A 19,506-nucleotide genomic window follows, 5' to 3' on the forward strand; every position below is an offset into this window, starting at 1 on the left:
TAACATAAAAACACTAAAACATTTATTATAACATTTATATTAACTTTTCATATTTAAATCACAAACCTCTTCAAATATATTAATGTTTTTAATGAGCAAAACTTTACAACCTTATAAAAGAAAAAGAAAATAAAAAGTTATTAGTGATTACTAATTAATAATCATAAGTTAAAAACTTTTGAGTTGTAACTAATAAATATACATAAATTAGAAAACTTTTGAGTTGTAGTGTGAGTTTCAAATGAATATACTACTTGGAAATGGATATTTATTATTATTATTATTATTATTATTATTATTATTATTATTATTATTATTATTATTATTATATTCATCTAAATAATTGGTTTGATGCATCATTTTAATCCCTTCAATTATTAAAAATAAATATATTTAATTATAAATTTATAACATACATAGGTGCATATATATGTTAAACAAATCACATATAATATATATTTTTCGTAAATATCATATGTAATTCTTTTCATTGTAATATGGATAAATTAATTTCATATGAAGAATATATCATGATAAGTCATCATAATTACATATCAAATGTTAAAAATTATGTTATCTTTTAAATATTGTCTTGTAAATATGTTGTGTAGGATAACCCAACAAAAAAATAATAGAAAACAAACATAATAAAAAAAACTACAATCAAATAAATAAGAACATTTGGTGGTTGAATATATAAATAAAAATGTTACTTAAATATACATTTAAATCAAAAGAAAAAACTAACATTTATCTATTTTTCTCAAACAAAAAAAAAACTATATCCGTTTTCTGAATCTTGTTTCTTTATTGAACACCATTCAATCATAAAAACTTGATGACAATTCTTCACTAACCTGCAATGAAAAAAAAATCTTGAAAAAAAAGAATGATAAAGATATTTCAAGCAAAACATTGATGTTTGGAGAGTCACATTCAAGATTGAGTAATACATACAAATCACATATAAAGGTCAAATGAGAAATTAAATATAAAGAAAGAATAGAAAAGCTTCATTTGTTTTGGTTGAAAGAAAAAATCATATTACAATTACCATCGAGTGCGACATAACCCATTTCTTCAAATCATCATATTTGAATCGTGAATGCTTCAACTATATGAAAATTTTTGAATTATAATATCTTCAATCAAATGACGACCTTTTGTAATAAAAATGTACTAATATAACTACATATATAATGAAGGTGAAAGGGTGTGGGGGTTTGAAATGTTTGAGGTGTTGAACTTATAGAGTGTGTGATTTTCTTGGAATGAGATTATGTGTGATTAATTATTTTGAAGGTGAAAGGGTGTGGGGGTTTCAAATGCATGAGGTGTTGGCAAATTTTTATGGGGGTTCAAATGCATGAGATTCAAGAAAAAAATGTTAGCTTTATAAGTATGAATGATATGACAGAGAAGACAACATCCAAAACTTTTTTCACATAAACTCACATTCATGTCTTCGATTAGTAGTTCCTCTCGTTTTGCATTAGTAAGACTTTGAAGGTTTAACTCCCACATGTCTAGTTTTTATTATCTATCATCTATTTATCTACCATCTATTGTCAATTTAGCTTCATTTGGTTCTAGATAAATAATTATTTTTTAGAATTAAAAAATTAATATAGGAATTGTCAATCTTTTGATATTTTAATACTTTTTATGTATTTTTAATAACAAAACAATAATATATTAAACATTTAAAAAGAAACAAAATGCATTATTTTAAATGTTCATATTGATTTAAATAATTTGTACTCTACAATTTATAATATATATATATATATATATATATATATATATATATATATATATATATATATTCTAAGATGTATATAAATGCTATATATATATATATATATATATATATATATATATATATATATATATATATAAAGTCAATTGTTAAATATTATCTTACCTTTTTTAATATAATCAACCATATTTGTATGCATTAAAATTTTATAAAACTCTTAAATATGGTATACCGAAACAAAAACTCTTAGACATACATTAGTCTCTCTCGAGCATCCATTACTCAAACTATATTTACCATATTCCAAAAAGCTTTAATTTTCTTTCTTAGGTTAATATTTCCTCATTAGACACTCATTTATTGTACATCCAACTATTTACGTCCAAGCTTGTAAAACTGTTACCTAGATCTCCTAAATAATTGCATTATTCTAAGTTTTAATAACATGTATAATGGAACTCAAATAACAAACAACCAAGCTTTCCTGAAAACATCAAAGACATCAAGATGATATATAGAAAAATCCATAAAATATTTGTGAGCAATAACAATAATTAATGCAATTTACCATAAGTGTTACTACATAACAATCGATATAACTTTCATTTTCAAGTAAAACATAGTGATAATTAGAAACAAAACTATTAGTCGATCATAGTTGTATTTCAATTTAACCTTATTACTTCAGGCTATTTTATAAAGCAAATAGAATTGTCTTTTATTATATACCTTAAATGTATGTTTATTAATTTATTTATTTTTTTTAAAAGTGCTTAGTATAATAACTAAGTGAGAGTAAGCATATAAAAAAACTATTTTTAAAAAAATTGATAAAGATCAGGCTAACAAACATTTTACGGGAAATTGAAGAAACATAATGATTAGTATTGAAAATTAGACAATAAACACATGTTCTTTAGCAGTTTTTAAAACATAAAAGTAAAACCATGGTTAAGTTATCAAAATGGATGAGTCCTAAAATAATAAAATTGGAACGATCATTTTTGTGAAAGCAAATACGCTTATTTGGTCTAATTGGCAAGTTAGATGTTTGTTGTCACCAAGTCATGCGCATTAGTTTTTAATCAACCACCACTTATAATAATATGACAACTTACTAACTGAACTGTGAGGGATTTTTTTTGAAATAATATAGCAACATACTAACTGAACTATGAGGAAAATTTCCCGATTCATTAATTTGTAAATATTCCCATTTAGCAACTCCTTGATTGATGACTTACACATAAAGATTTGATCTATAAGAGAATGAAACGAAACATCTGATAAAGATCAGACGAACAAACATTTTATGGGAAATTGAAGAAACATACATGCCAATATATAATGATTAATATTGAAAATTAGACAATAATCGTATGTTCTTTAGCGGTTTTTAAAACATAAAAGTAAAACTATGGTTTAGTTATCAGAATCGATGTTGAGTCCTAAAATAATAAAATTGGGACGATTGGTTTTGTGAAAGCAAATACACTGATGTTGGTCTAATTGACAAGTTAGATGTTTGTTGTCACCAAGTCATGCACATTAGTTTTTAATCACCACCACCTGTAATAATAAGGTGACGTACTAACTGAACTAAGAGGATTTTTTTTACCAAGTTGTAAATATTGTGGTTTTGCAACTCCTTGATTGATGACTTACACACAAAGATTTAATGTGTAAGGGGATGAAACGAAACAATCGATAAAGATTGGTCTAACAAACATTTTACAAGAATTGAAGCATATCAATTAATGGAGCAAAACTCAACCTTATTAGTTAAGGATCACAAAAATATATGTCCAATATTTCACATTATTCATGCATAAATATTCCCTGTTACTTACCTTTAACAACCACTTTTCTAAAAATAGTGATTAAAAGATAATTATAGTTACAATTTCTAATTTTAGTGGTTTCTTTTTAGAAAAAACAAGCTTATCTCGTGAACATCCAATGAAAAGCATGAAGTTTGAAATATAAGTGGTTTCTTTTTAAAATTACAGAAATATAATTGAGTATAAGTGGTTTCTATTTGAAATTCAAGAAATATAATTGAGTTTTTTTAATTATTTAGTAATTAAAAGATTCATAAGAAAATGAAAAGAAAACAAAAACAGAAAACAAAAAAGAAAATGATTGTAGTAGTAGAAAGAAAAACATGCAAAAGCTTGCATCACTAATTAGTAACGCCTCAAAGAAACCCGGTTCTTCCGGATGCAAGCTCATGATATACACCCTGAATCTAGCGCACTTTAGCCTATGCAATCATCTTACACCATGTTATTGTTGCCTGAAGTGTAATCCTACCCCACCCTCCTTCCTATATATATCAAATCTTCCTTCTCATTTCATATATGAAAAGTATAGCTTTCAGCACCAGTGTATTCATTGGCCAATAACCGCAAACACCCTAAAATGGAAGAAGATCGATCCTCCAAGCGGTCATCTGCCCACCGATTCTCTCCATTGTCGGCGAAACGACAACCACGAGTACAAAAATACAGGTTAATGACCGACATCTTGAAGACCGCTAACCAAGCTGTGGTGAACTTCGGAGACGACGACGATGCGATCTGTGGCAAAATTATCTTTAGTAGAAAGGTGTACCCTTGGATACTTGGGATTTGTTTCATTTTTCAATACTTATATAATCTATTATCTACTATCAATTATCATTTATTTATTACTGATTATTTGTTATGTATTATCAATTATTTTTATCTATTGATTCTTTGAAACACAAAAACAAATATGTATAAAAAGCTAGCCATAGTTACAGCATATAACAATTATAAAGAGAGCAATATTGCAAACTTGGCCAAACCAAAGTAACTGAATCAAGAATCAACCACTTTTTCCTTCGATAACAAGTTTGTTTCTCTTGGTACCACACCTCCATATATAACAAAGAAGATGACATCCAACGCTTTTTCACACAAAGTCACCTTCATGTCTTCGATTAATGTGTTCATCTCATTTGCGTTGGTAAGACTTTGAAGGTTCAACTCCTACTTATCTATTTTTTATTATCTAGTATATTAGCTACCTATAAATATTAGTTATGGAAAAATAATGAAATTGAACCATAATATAACCTTTATTAAAGTGATATCATTTTATTGTGCGTGTCAATAAAATTAAACAAGATTCTCGATTTTGCATAACATTAATGTTATGATTAATTAATTTGTAAATTATTTATTTGAGCTTTTTTTGTAAGGTATAATTTAGGATTTTATATTATTGGTAACTATTATTATTGTTAATTAATTTAGAAACCACTTATTCGGAAAAAAAATTCAATTATTATAAAAGTAGTTTATGGTTTATTTAGTCAATTTTACATGTCGATTTAGGTATTACCCTTAAAACATTTAACCGTTTCAAACTATTTAAAAAAAAAAAGAGGAAATTCCACAAAAATCACTAAGTTTACACAAATTAGATTTTGATTCTACGTTATATTTTGTCTTAACTATGTTGACAATTTACGCGGTCACCTAATTGTCTGGGGACAAGGCAATCTTTAATGACATGATATGCTGACGTGACATTCTTTGGTGACATCACATTCTAGGTGTTAAAATTGAAAAAAAAAAAAAAAAACCTAAAATGTAGTGACTTTGTGTTATTTATCCCAAATAATGACTTTTGTGCAATTTCATATTATCCTAAAAGTAATGAAAATTCCAACACTCATGGGTGTTATCATAATTCAAGAATGTTCATGTGATTTTAATGATTGCACTTGAAATAGTTTTAGAATTGGTGTGTTCATTTGGATAATGGAAAGCATTTTCCAAGTGTTCAATAGGAAATAGATCCATCAAAAGAAGCACCATAAAATATAAGCCTAAAACTTAGCTAGGATGATAGACATTTAATTGGAATATAAATTTGGAGTTAATGTTTTTGGACAAAGTTATTAACGTACAACACCATCCATGTATGGTACAAGTGTGCTCATGCACATGTCTATCATTTATGTTTACTTTGTTGCTTTGCTTTATTTATTTAGTCATTCACTTTTGTCAGTGTGTAGTTTCCTTTTGTCGTACCTGCTTCATGCAATGGGTAGTTCTAGCTTTGTACTACCTGCTTCATCATGCAGTGGGTAAAACTAGCTCCATAAAACGTTGTATGTATGTGTGGATGTGTATGATTCCTTCTTCCAATTTCTTTGCTATGAAAATCTTTTAAGTGCATAAATGGTCGTTTTTACTCAATTTCATTGATTAGTAAATTGGTATCAGAGCGAGGTTGACCATAAAGGAGATTCAAATAACTGGCGACATGAAGAAACTCAACCAACACAACTACAATATTTGGTTAACTTGTATAATGTCATATATGCAATGTTGGGACTTGTGAAAGGTTATGAATGGATCCAAAATACGAAAACCAGAGGCTAAAGATAACAATGGTATCCTTCAAAACCAGAGGATTGTGGTTGGAAAAGCAATGTTGATTCTTTGAAAAATCATAAAAGAAGATGCTCTAGAACATATCATGGACACGATGATACCAAAGGAAGCATGTGATGCATTAGTAATGTTGCTCTCCAAAAGGAATGACATGGGTTGCAAATGCTTGAAAATGACCTTTTGTCTGTATCACAAAAAAAATAAGTATTCCAACATACTTTAACAAAGTAAAATCAACGTTTAAGGAAATCATTAATTCAGATCCACAAGCCCCAATTGGAGATATGAGGATTAAAAGGATAATTACCCATGGTTTAAAGCCTGGGTTCAGAAGTTTTTGTAATGCTCTGTTCTGAATGGTTTCCCATTTGGGTGTGGGTGACGTAATTTAGATGATTTGGGTGTTCGATTTGTATTTTGGAGCCAAGGGGTATTTGGTAAAGTACCAGCTCGGGCTTTTATGGAAATTGGATTTTTTTTTCGGGATATTTTAAGGCAAGTATGAGTTGATAGAAGTGTAGAGCTTCTCGTTACCTTTCCGTGGATATAAGCATTGTTGAAATCGGACTTATAATGGAAAAGTTATGGCCTTTGGGAGAATTTAGGGTTTAAGGATAACCCTAGTATGTGGGGCGTACTCAAGTAGTACGCAGGGAGTACTAGTGCGAGGTCCAGTACACAAGGTGTACACCGGCGTACGCTGAGCGTAGTCAGCAAACATGGTATTAGATGCGAGGCTTCGTACATTGGGCGTACGAGGGTTACGCTTGGCATACGAGGAGATGAAGAAACCCCAATTTTAGGGTGTTGCACCCTATATAAGGTCCTTAAGTCCCTATGGTTGGCCTCTTTATTAGCCTCCATAGCTCTAAAACCCTAAATCTTGACCCTTAGCCTCCATTATTTTGTCTTTAAGCTCTTGAGAAGAATTTGATAGTTATTTTGCTCTTTTTGAAGAAAGTAAAGAACATTGAAGGTGCTTTTCTTGGTGTGAAGTTTATAGATCCAGAATCACCACCTATTTTGCGAGTCTTTTAAGGTATCAAGATCACACATTGTCTTATTCTTGCTTAGATCTCTTCATATCTTGGTTTTGATGCTTTTTGTTCCTTTTGGGTTAGTTTGATGGGTTAAGCCGTTTGTGGGGCTCATTCTTTTAGACATAGTCATATAAAGAGTTTCTTAGGCTTAAAGGTGCAAGCTTTATGGTTTTGGTGGTCTCATGCATGCATTAAATCATTTTTTAAGTCCTTTTGAGCTTTAAGAGCTTTAGTAATTCATGCATGCACGTATAGTTAGCAACTTTACATGATAAATCAACCAAAGGAGGCCATATCTAGGTTTTGGAATGAAGTCTTAAGGGATTAAGAGCTGAAAAAGGGAAGATGGTTGAATGCGAGGGTACACTCGACGTACAAGTAGGTACACTTAGCATACAATCCCTAAGGCACGTACCTTGTAGGATTTCTAAAAGCATAAAGTTCATAACTTTATGGTTTAGGAGGTTATTAGGAGCTGGAATCTATATTTTGGACATTAGGACTTAATGGATTAAGTCAAAAGAAGGATCTTAGGGTGGTTGGCAGGAACGCTGGGCGTACCTCCTAGTACGCTGCGCATACCATGTCAGCTTTCCACCTCTGGTCAAGGCCAGCGTACGTTGGACGTACATGCTGAGTACTCCGTGCGTATGCGAATAGTGGGTCAAACGTTATTTTTGGCCATGCAACATCGGGCGTAGAGTTATTGGGCCTCAAGCCCACCTGTGGACCGAAACCTTTAGGCCTAGGTTTGGGATTATGGTATTGAGCCTTATTGGGCCTTAAAGCCTAATTGGTTGGGCTTGGACATTTTATTGGGAAATTTAGGCCTTGGAGGAGGAGGCCCGATAGGGCAAGGACTAGGGAACTTTTACTTTATATTATGGATTAGAATTTTGCCCCTTGGGGTTATTTTTGGATCTGATAGCTGATTAGGAAGTTTGTTTCGTTTTAGGGAGAGGAGTCCCGAGTCATCTGAGGAGTATGTTTCGACATTCATAGTTGAGGTGAGTCTCCCATTGTAGAATTTGTAGGACGTTGTTAGATGCCTAGATCTATGTTTTGGACGTTAGAACTTAATGGATTAAGTCAAAAGAAGGATCTTAGGGTGGCTGGCACGAACACTGGGCATACCCCCTAATACGCTGCGCGTACTGGGTCAGTTTCCCGCCTCTGGTCAAGGCCAGCGTATGCTGGTGTACATGCTGAGTACGCCGCGCGTACGCATACAGTGGGTCAAACATTGTTTTGGGCCATGCGATATCGGGCTTAGAGTTATTGGTCCTCAAACCCACGTATGGACAGAAACCTTTGGGCCTAGGACTGGGATTATGGTATCGGGCCTTAATGCCTAATTAGTGAGGCTTGGAAATTTTATTGGGAATGTTGGGCCTTGGAGGAAGAGGCCTAATAGAGCAAGGACTAGGGAACTATTCCTATATGTTATGAATTAAAATTTGGGCATTTGTGGTTTTTTTGGATCTGATAGCTGATTTGGGAGTTTGTTGCGCTTTAGGGAGAGGAGTCTCGAGTCATCCGAGGAATAAGTTTCGCCATTCATAGTTAAGGTGAGTCTCCCTTCATAGAATTCGTGGGTCGAAGGCACTAAAGCCGGCCCACTAGTATTGATTTGGCTTGATGATTGTCTTTGTGATAATTGTAAAGGGTGTATGTGTTGTTTGATGCTCCAGTGAATTTTGCATGATATTATATGGTAGTGGTAAGGGGTAAAATAGACATGGTATCCGGCCATTGGGCCGAAGGTACAGGTCGAGCACCCAAATATGCTCGGCACAGTCTGGTCGGGAGAGACCGAAGGGGCAGTTCGGGCACCCAGATATGCTCGGCATTATCCGGTTGAAGTAAACCAAAGGGGTAGGCTGCACACCCATATATGCGTAGTAGTATGTTCTTTTGTGTATGTGGTATGTTGGGGGAAACTCACTAAGCTTTGTGCTTATGGGTTCAGTTTGTTTTTCAGATAGCTCCAGCTCGAAGGGGAAAGGTCCGACTTGATCGCATCGTATCACACTTTGATTTTCCGCATTCGAAAATTTGGGATTTATACTCTGATGATGACCTTCTATGTACTGTCTTGATTGTACAACTAAAACTATTTTGTGTCCTCACGGTTTTGAAAACAGTGATGTTCGTATTATGATATGATAAACTTAAAAATGAAATTTTTCGGTCGCATTTTTTGGGGATGTTACAACTACTACCTCATACATCATGAGAATTCTTAGGAAATTCACCATGAAACTCTATAGAATTAAAGTGTGTTTTTATCATCTTCCTGATATGAAAATTAGACATACATGTCATGCTACAACCATGCATGCACTACAAGCTCTCATAAGCTATTTTGAACAAATTATAACATCCTAAAATCATATCTCATTTACATACAATTGTCCACAACTACCTTTATATTCTTATATTATTTATTAACTACCAATATTAGTATTAATCGTTTACAAACATTGTTTGCATGTTAAATATATAGTTCTAATGTGAATATTCATATAAATGTGTCAATTAAATTTACAATGTTGGCTCTCTATTATTGTCAATAACTTTAGGAAATCCACATTCACAATCAATATGTTGATATCTTCATATTCTTATACAATAATAAGACACACTCAAATCAATGCACCGACCTATATGAAAATCGTTGGATATAGACTATTCTAAATCATATCTTAGTAATTAATTCTTACGTGAGTCTATTAGTTTTTCCCTACTGAAATGGTACATATATAATAAGATATATTAAGGTTTAAACCTAAAGATACTCATATTTATTGAAAACCCATACAATGTCATGTACTTAATCAATCAAATGATATACAAGTCCTTCAATATTGTAAGATCCTATAGCTTCAAACAAAAATTTCCATTTTTAAATATAGTAATCAACCAAAAATATTTTCAAAACATAGTAAAAGCAACCATTTGTTCAAAACGTATCACAACGTGTTCCAAATCAGACTAATAACAAAATAGAGTAAAATCGTATCAACATGAGTCTTCAAAAAAAAACCTATGGATGTAGTACAATAATGACACGATCTTCCCCTTGCCACGAGAATAACTTGAAAACATTAATATTTAAAGAGTAAACACAAATCTTAGTGGGTTCCCTAAGATACCATATACACATATGAATTCTATGGTCCAACCATAGTCTTACACCCATATATGATTACTATACTCCAATTATAGTCCTTCCTGCTATAGTTCAACTATAGTGTTGACCGCTATAGTCACACTATAGTCTTTCATAAAACTACTATAGTCCAACTATAGTCATTCACACATAATACAAAAAGACAACCTATCAATCAAGGACATCTAACATCATGCATAGTATAATGAGAAAACTCACATGGTAATCACAACCACAATTATACTAGTACAACACCTCGAATCATCTAACATGAACCACCTAAAACTAAACATAGATCTAACCTCAATCTATAGCTCAAAATCATAAAAGTTTGGATGAGAGTCAAAATGGTCAAACAGTCAACGGTAAAAGTCAACGACTAGACATGTTGAGGTCAAAAATTGACGCGTCACATCCACTAACTGAAAAGCAGTTGCGCTTTTAACCTTAGAGGTGCGGCGACCAAGGGATGATGCTCTGCATTTTCAAGCCAGAAAGACTGCTTCCATTAAGTGCTAAATCCATTAAGACAAGGGCTAACTTTACAAAACCATTCTAATGATGATTTTAAAGAATAAATTTTTTATCCAGATGGAAGCCCTGCAAGAATCCCAAAACCCTAGATCTAAAAGAGGCAAAAATTATTAGAAACTTGATGCATGGCTTAAAGAGGGCTTGAGCATGTACTCATTTCACCTTAATGAATCCAGAAACCAACTCAATACAATCTTTTGACCTAAATTTTCACGCTAACTCCATGGAAACATTATAAAAGGGACCAAAACACTACTAAGAGCTAGATCTAGAAACATAAAAGCATAAAGTTTCGACCTTGAAGACTTATAAAGATCCACAAACAAATTAGAATGCTGGTCTTTTGCTCCTCTTAACACCAAATGGCTAAATTCTTCTTTAAAGAGCACCAAACACTCAAGAACACACACAAGGGAGGCTAGGGTTGGTTTATGAAGGTGGAGGTTGATGAAGAAGACAAACCCCATGAATTAGTTCCTTTAAATATGGCTTAAATCCTGAGAATTAAGGTTTGGGCCGCCAGCTAACTCATGTTGCATTAGACACATGCCCACGCACGTCACGTCATCAAAGACAAGCTCCTCGTCTAAGCTTAAACCAGTCGCGTCATCAAAGACAAGCTCTGCGTCTAAGCTTAAACCAATCCTTCACTTAAATCAAAATCAAAATTTTTTCCAAAGAAGAAGATACTTAAACCAAGCGTTACAAATATAGTAAACATTAGATAAAAGTCAGTACCCAAACCACATTTTATATCAATACATAAATTGAGTTTTACCTCAATAATTTTGGGTCCTACTGTTACGAATGAGTAACCATAACTTCTCTACTTAAGAAAACACCTCAAACGAGTTCACATTATATGACACTTAAGTATAAACATACTTATTTTAATCAAGTTGGCAAGTTCAACGTGTGTTGTCAACAAACCATGCACATTAGTTTTTAACCAATGACTACTTTTAATATTATGGTAACATACTAACTGAACTATAAGGAATTTTTTCCCGATTCACCACGTTGTAAATGTTTGGAATTATTAACTCACGGATTAATTATGAACTACACAATAAGATTTGATGTGTAAAAGAATGAAACGAAACAATTAATAAATATCGGGCTAACAAATATTTTACAATCGGTTATCATGGCGATGGTCTAGGTCACTTGGAAGTACATAAACAATGACACATTTAAGAACACCGGAAGAACCTGCAGTCACAACTAGGTGAGCGAGGCAAACCTTTTAGCTTTTAATTGGATTAAGATCCGTTGTAAAAAATGGTAGTTTTATTGATGGGTTGAATTAGTGTAATAACCCGATAAATAATGTTTAAAGTGGTTGTAACTCTAGTTACTCGTTAGTTTTTATAAATATTTTTGTTTTTCTAGAAAAAAAAACGTTTTACAGGAAATTGAAGTACACTAATTATTAATGGAGCAAAACTCGACCTTATTAATCAACAATCGCAAAAATGTATGTGGAAATCACAATATTCACAACCGAAGTCACAATATATTTCCGTATTATTAACCTTTAGAAACTGTTTTCTAAAAATAATAAAAAGAACATAATTAAAGTTACAAATTTCTATTTTCAATGGTTTCTTTAATTAGAAATAAATTGAATTCTTTTTGTAATTACAGAATTATAATTGAATTCTTTTAATGATTTAGTAATTAAAAGAATCATAAAAAAATGAAAAGAAAACAAAAAAGAAAAAACCGAAAAATTAAGAGAATGATTGTAGTAGTAGAAAAAAACATGCAACAGCTTAAATCACCCATTAGTAACCCTGCAAAGCAACCTGGTTGTGCCGGTTGTAGCTAGGCTCATCATATACACCTGAGCCTAGTGCTCGTTAGCCCTTCTAGTCATATTATGCCATGTTAACTCCAACCCACCCCACTCTCTATCATATATATATATATATATATATATATATATATATATATATATATATATATATATATATATATATATATATATATATATATATATATATATATATATGTTCAGGTTCCCGTTCTAATTTTGTGAGACCGTGAGACCAAATCTAAAAATAATTTTAAAATGCAAAATAAATGGAAAAATCCAAAAATTCTTTTTTTAAATATTATTTTCGGAACTTGAATTAACTAAAAAAAATAAAAAAAACTTCCGTTTTTTTTGAAAAATACGTAAAATATTCTAATAGAATATTACACTGAAATATTCTAAAAAATAATTTTAAAATGCAGAATAAATGGAAAAATCTTAAAATTCTTTTTTTAAATATTATTTTCGGAACTTGAATTAACTAAAAAATAATAATAATAATAAATAAATTCCATTTTTTTTGAAAAATACGTGAAATATTCTAATAGAATATTACACTGTACATATTCTAAAAAATAATTTTAAAATGAAAAAATCCAAAAACTCTTTTTTTTAATATTATTTTCGGAACTTGAATTAACTAAAAAAAATTAAAAAAAATTAAAAAATAAAAGAATGCATTTCACGGTCTCACAAAATTAGGCCATCTCACATGAACTTAACCTTATATATATAGGTTCAGGTTCATTTGAGACCATTCTAATTTTGTGAGAGCATGAGACCAAATCTAAAAATAATTTTAAAATGCAAAATAAATGGAAAAATCTAAAAATTCTTTTTTAAAATATGATTTTCGGAACTTGAATTAACTAAAAAAAAATTAAAAAAAATAAATAAATAAAAAAAAATATAAAAAAATTCCGTTTTTTTTTAAAAATACGTGAAATATTCTAATAGAATATTACACTGACATATTTTAAAAAATAATTTTAAAATACAGAATAAATGGAAAAATCTAAAAAAATTTTTATATATTATTTTCGGAACTTGAATTAATTAAAAAAAATAAAAAAAAATTCTATTTTTTTTTTTTGGAAAGTACGTGAAATATTCAAATACAATATTACACTGTACATATTCTACACTTAAATCAAAATCAAATGATGAAGGAAAGATGTACACATCAACTACAATGAATTGGTGCACCAAATGTGAAGTAAACCAACATTTATCATTTTCCAATGCCACAACTTGTCTTATCCCTTCTACTTCAGGAGAATATTTAGAGTTATTACCACTATAGCTGATAGATCCTAATGATTTAAGGACATTTTTTATGTTAACTTCTAAAATGAGAAGGTTATATTTGACATAAAATCAAATAGATTTTAAATTTGTGGTTAAACTAAAATGAAGGGAACTAACTGGCAGGGGTACTAACCATCGACTGATATGACTTGATTTGGAAGGAAAAGCATTTAGATGATAAATAAAGCCCCCATAACAATACAAAATCTATCCACCATGTCGCCAGGAATCACGTGCCAGAAAAAAAAATTGCAAAATGTTTTTATTACCGTTAAACATTCTTTATTTTCAAAACAAATAGTAATAAGATAGAAGCTTACACCGGTCAATGCTCTTATAAGATCTTACGGCTTTTGTCTTGACTTTCCAACAACAAAAGCTCTTTGTATATTTATCCAATGCCTTGGTTCTAAAGATGGCTAAACACGACTTCAAATAAATCGTTAAAGTACTACGTTAACCATCAACGATATACTAATAATTAATTTAACATGTCATGAATCGTACTCTTCCTAGAGCAACATATGTATTCATCACCACTGTAAAGTTATTCTTGAGATTGCTTACGCTTACTTTAACTACAACCTTTTCTTCTTAAACCAAATCCTACAATTCATAAGCACTCAATCAGTTCTTTTATACATTTCAACACAAAATTAATGGAGTATTATGATAAGTTTAATTTTGGATTATTCATTTAATGTATCCATTTTCTTTCTCCAAATAAGAATGAGTAGCATCGAATTCATAATAAAGAAATTAGAAATAAAGATACCAACATATACGTTTGATTTCTACATTTTGGAATTTCATAATTTTATGCAACATGAAAGAACGAATCAAAAAACAATTGATTTACGATCATATAGCGTCAATCCAGAAAATCAGCACAACTACAACTTGTATTCGTGGCTAAAGTTTGGATATAAAGAATTATTGAATCATAAAACTACAATTTTGTAACTTTATTAAAACAAAAAAAGAAACTAAAGCTCAACTTTAACTTCTTTGTCTTCCACATCATTTACATTTATGTTTCCAGGACAATGACTCCTCTAAACATTCATTTTCAAAAGCATCAGGCAGGAAACAACCCCTAAACCACTTAGACAGAGTTTACCGTGTTTTATTCTAGGTCCCAATATTTTCCTACTAATAGCAAGCAATGCAATAATCCATCAATCGTAACATTACTACCTTTAAAAAAATGAAATTTGTAATAAAACAAACATTCTTGTTTGCCAAGTTTAAAAATATAGGAAGCCAAACCTACAACTTGTTATATATTTCCTGTTAGTCCTTATCCCATACCCCATAGGTATACAAAATTTTCATAATTATACGAAACACTAGTTTATAACCCGTGGGAACCACGATTATAAAATTAATTAAACTTTTATAGTAAAAACTCAAAATTATTAATCAGTTATTTTAAATAAACTATTAATTTAAGAGATTTTTTTATTAGTTATGTGAAATTATAATCGTTGATTCAAATAAAGATGTAAAATTAATTTTTAATATATATTAGATATTTTTTATTTGTGAATTAATGAAAACAATAATATAAAATTTAAAATTTAAAATAGAGAATAAATACATTGTCAAATAGCATCACATTAATAAGAAGGTCTAATAAATTTAAAATAAAGAACTAATAGATTGACAACTGGCAACACATTAATTAAGAGGTCTAATATGATGACACATAACAAAAGAACTACTCTTTTATTAAATGTTTTAAAAACCGATTTGAACCGGCCGGTCGAACCGGTTGGACCGGGAATCCGGGAAGGGAGCTGTTCAACTATCACCGGTTTTATGTCTATTTCTGAACCGGATCGAACCGACCGATTTTTACAAAAATCCGGTTGAACCAGTTAAATTGAATAAAAACACATGTAATTGAAACCTTTTGCGTAATAAATTTTGGTAGTTTTTATCACATTTATTAAAAAATTTATGAATAAAAGCACATAACAAATGTTATAACGTTTTTTGATGTGCTTATATTCATCTATGACTTTATTTTCTTTTTAATGCATGTTGATTGATCTAACACTTATGGTTATAAATTATTTTAATGTATTTATATTGATCTACAATTTGTTTTTATGTGTATTTTAATGTTTGAACTTGTGGACATCAAATTCTTGATTTGTGTGTGTGTGTGTGTGTGTGTGTGTATATATATATATATATATATATATATATATATATATATATATATATGGGAAGTAAAATACGAAAAAAGATGAAAATTATAGAAACCGGTTTACTCAACGGTCGAACCGGTTGAACCGGAAACCGGTCACCATACTGGTTCAACTAAAAAACCGGTTTTTAAAACATTGCTTTTATTAGTATAAGGATTTGTAATAAAAATTAAAAATATGGTTTAAAGATTAAAAAGCAAAAATTATCACCTTGATTGTTCAATCCTGCTGAATCGTTGATTACTTGGATCAAATGTGATGTATCTCACCAATCCCAAATGGCCACTAATTACCTACAAATATATCAGCCCATTTAAAACACATAAAAGCAATAACTATATTAAGATGTTTACAAAAAATAGGTGCTTACTCTATAGTTTTCCCATGGAGAAAACACATAAAAGCAATAACCATATTAAGATGTTTTAAAAAAATATAGGTGCTTACTCTATAGTTTTCCCATGGAGAATGTCATATCTGGGAGGGATTCTATCCATAAGGGCAGAGATTGTTGCACGAAAGAAATAGTTCAAATTTGTGACAACCCGAAGTTATTCCGTCGCCGTAACCTGTTTCGTCCGTAAAACCCGTCTTTAGCAATTCGTTCTGATTTCGTTTTTGGGCTAAGTTATTTAAATTTATATGTTTATTATAACCTCATGAGTGTCCAAACTCCTTAGAAACTCATGTAAACGGCCCTAATTATTTATTTGAAAATTTTTAGAATCGTTCCCACCGGGTTACGACAACTTTATCGGGTGCGACCAAAAGCATCGTATAACGTCAGTATCGGGTAGAATTCCACCGTGTCCAAAACTTAGAACATATTTAAAGCCCAAGAGACTTCATTTTGAAGTTTTACACTCTCTCACTACTCTCTCTCTAACCTCTCTCCTCAATCCAAACTTAAGGTCCAAAATCATCAAATTAAGGCTCCAATTCATCAAGGTAACTCCCCTAACTCATAGATTAGCATCCTTAGCCTTCAAATTTGTGCTTAATCTTTGAAAAAGGACCATATTCATGTGTTTACGACTCTGGAACATGCTTGGGCCGTAAACACACATAAAAAGGGTTTTTGAGCCTTAAAACCCTTCCAAATCACCTTTGAGGCTTAGATATGGCATAATGGTTTAATGAATCAGACTTAGAACACCTTGAATCCAACTTTTGAGGAGTAAACATGAGTTTACTGCCCAAGAACATGCTTGGGCCGTAAACTCATATTTTTGGGGAGTAAACTCAAATTTGAGTGTTTAAATGCCACTTAAACACACCAATAGCCTTGGATTAAAGTCTAGAACCAACCACAATCGATTTAGGGGCCTTAAACTTAATTAAAACCACTCCTATAGGAGCTTACGGCCATAAACCCCCCAAGGATAGGTTCATGGGCCGTAAACTCCTATACTTAAGTCAAATGATGCCCTAAACCCATTCTATGACTTGTAAAATTAGTTTGAATCACATGTGATTGATCTAAGGCCACCAAATCATTAATAGAAGGAAGGTATAGGAGCTTAAGGCCGTATACTCCAAGTTTAGGGCCGTAAACTCCTTTTGATGGTTCCTTTGGTGGTTTAACTCCTTCCTATGCCTTAGATTAAATCCTAGCAATTGTCCTCAAGTGATATTTGACCATTTAGCACCTTAAAACCCATCAACCATGAGTTCACGGCCGTGAACTCATGTGGTCATAGTCTTAGGGCCGTAAAGTCCCTAAGGAGTTTACTTTTGAAGAGCAAACTCATTATCTAAGCTCTATACGTCCGTAGATGTCACCCGGGTCACTCCAAACACTTGATTTGAAGTGTTTTCGCGTCTTGGAGTGTATAATCATATCTAATTAGTGATTCAAAGTCTAATTAGATACATTTGTATATCATTTCATATTACATAGGAACCTCACGCATTATCAAGCCCCGAACCGACACTTAGCATCCAATCCGTCGCGTTTTCTCGCCTGGTGAGTTCATACCCCTACCCTTTTTCCGTGTTTTTCAATGTTTTCAGGGGGAATACAAGCAAACTATAAATGTTTTCAAAACCTAAAACTGATATATTTCTATAAATATCTGGCTAACCTTTAGATATCTTTATCCCTTATGTATTATGCTGAGCATAAGGGATGTTTTATCGATTATAATTACATGGATTTCAGTAAAGAAAACAATCAAATCAATCAAATTATTATGGGAATAATTTGGGATCTTTAGTTCTTGTTTAACGAGTACAGATTTATGTAAAGTTATTAGATAAACTATGTCTGATTCAGTTTATCTCTGTTTAATTTAGAGTATATTGCCAGATAATTCTATTGTATTTAACTGTTTTCACTGTATTATGTTTCAAAATGATTAGTATGTTTGATAACGTCTGAAAACACCGTGAATAATTTAATACTAGCTTGTGAGATTCGTCATTACCCTTTGGGTTATTAGTAAATCCTCCCCAGAAGTGTAACCAGAGTCTCCTGGAGGGAGAGCGTGGAATTTGTGAATAGATCTATTCGGGACTGACAATCCCACACCTAAACTGCTAGCTACAGTTAGGCGGGCACGCCTGTGGTGAGAAATTATGGATATCGTCCGACGTCTGACGAACGTCAAGGAGGTCTCGGTGTCGCATCAACATGGTTACCCGACTCAAAATACGTATTAATATAAGTTTATTCACGGATTTGATTTATATATCTATCTTCAATCTATAGTTCTTTTATCTAGTACGGGATGATAGTCCCATGTCATTTCAATCTATATATAGTACGGGATGGTAGTCCCATGTCTTTTCAATCTATATCTAGTACCGGATGGTAGTCCCATGTCTTTTCAATCTATATATAGTATGTGATGATAGTCCCATGTCTTTTAATGACCCAACAATCTCCCCCTTGGCTGGCTTTCTTGATAATTCATTGGGAACTTGGATTCAGCATTAATCTTCAATGAATGACTTCATCTTGAGCAGTTGGGAATTTCTTCATAGTTTGGCCTTGAACGCATGTCGGGTGAGGAGGCTTGATGTACTGATTCTTGAAAGATAGCGCTTTCAGCTTGAGAATCTTCAGAGAGAACATCAGAGAGAACAAATCTTCTGGATCACTTCAGCAGGTACAAAGATAGCAGCAGACTGATTGAGGAGGCTTCAATGCAATCCATCACATATTCTTCAATTTCAGCTTCACCTTGCTTCTGGGGTTGAAGGATTGAATGTTGAAAGAATAATCTT

This window comes from Lactuca serriola, chromosome 8 (genome assembly GCF_051521515.1).
Source record: "Lactuca serriola cultivar US96UC23 chromosome 8, Lser_US96UC23_V15, whole genome shotgun sequence".
Taxonomy (NCBI): Eukaryota; Viridiplantae; Streptophyta; class Magnoliopsida; order Asterales; family Asteraceae; genus Lactuca; species Lactuca serriola.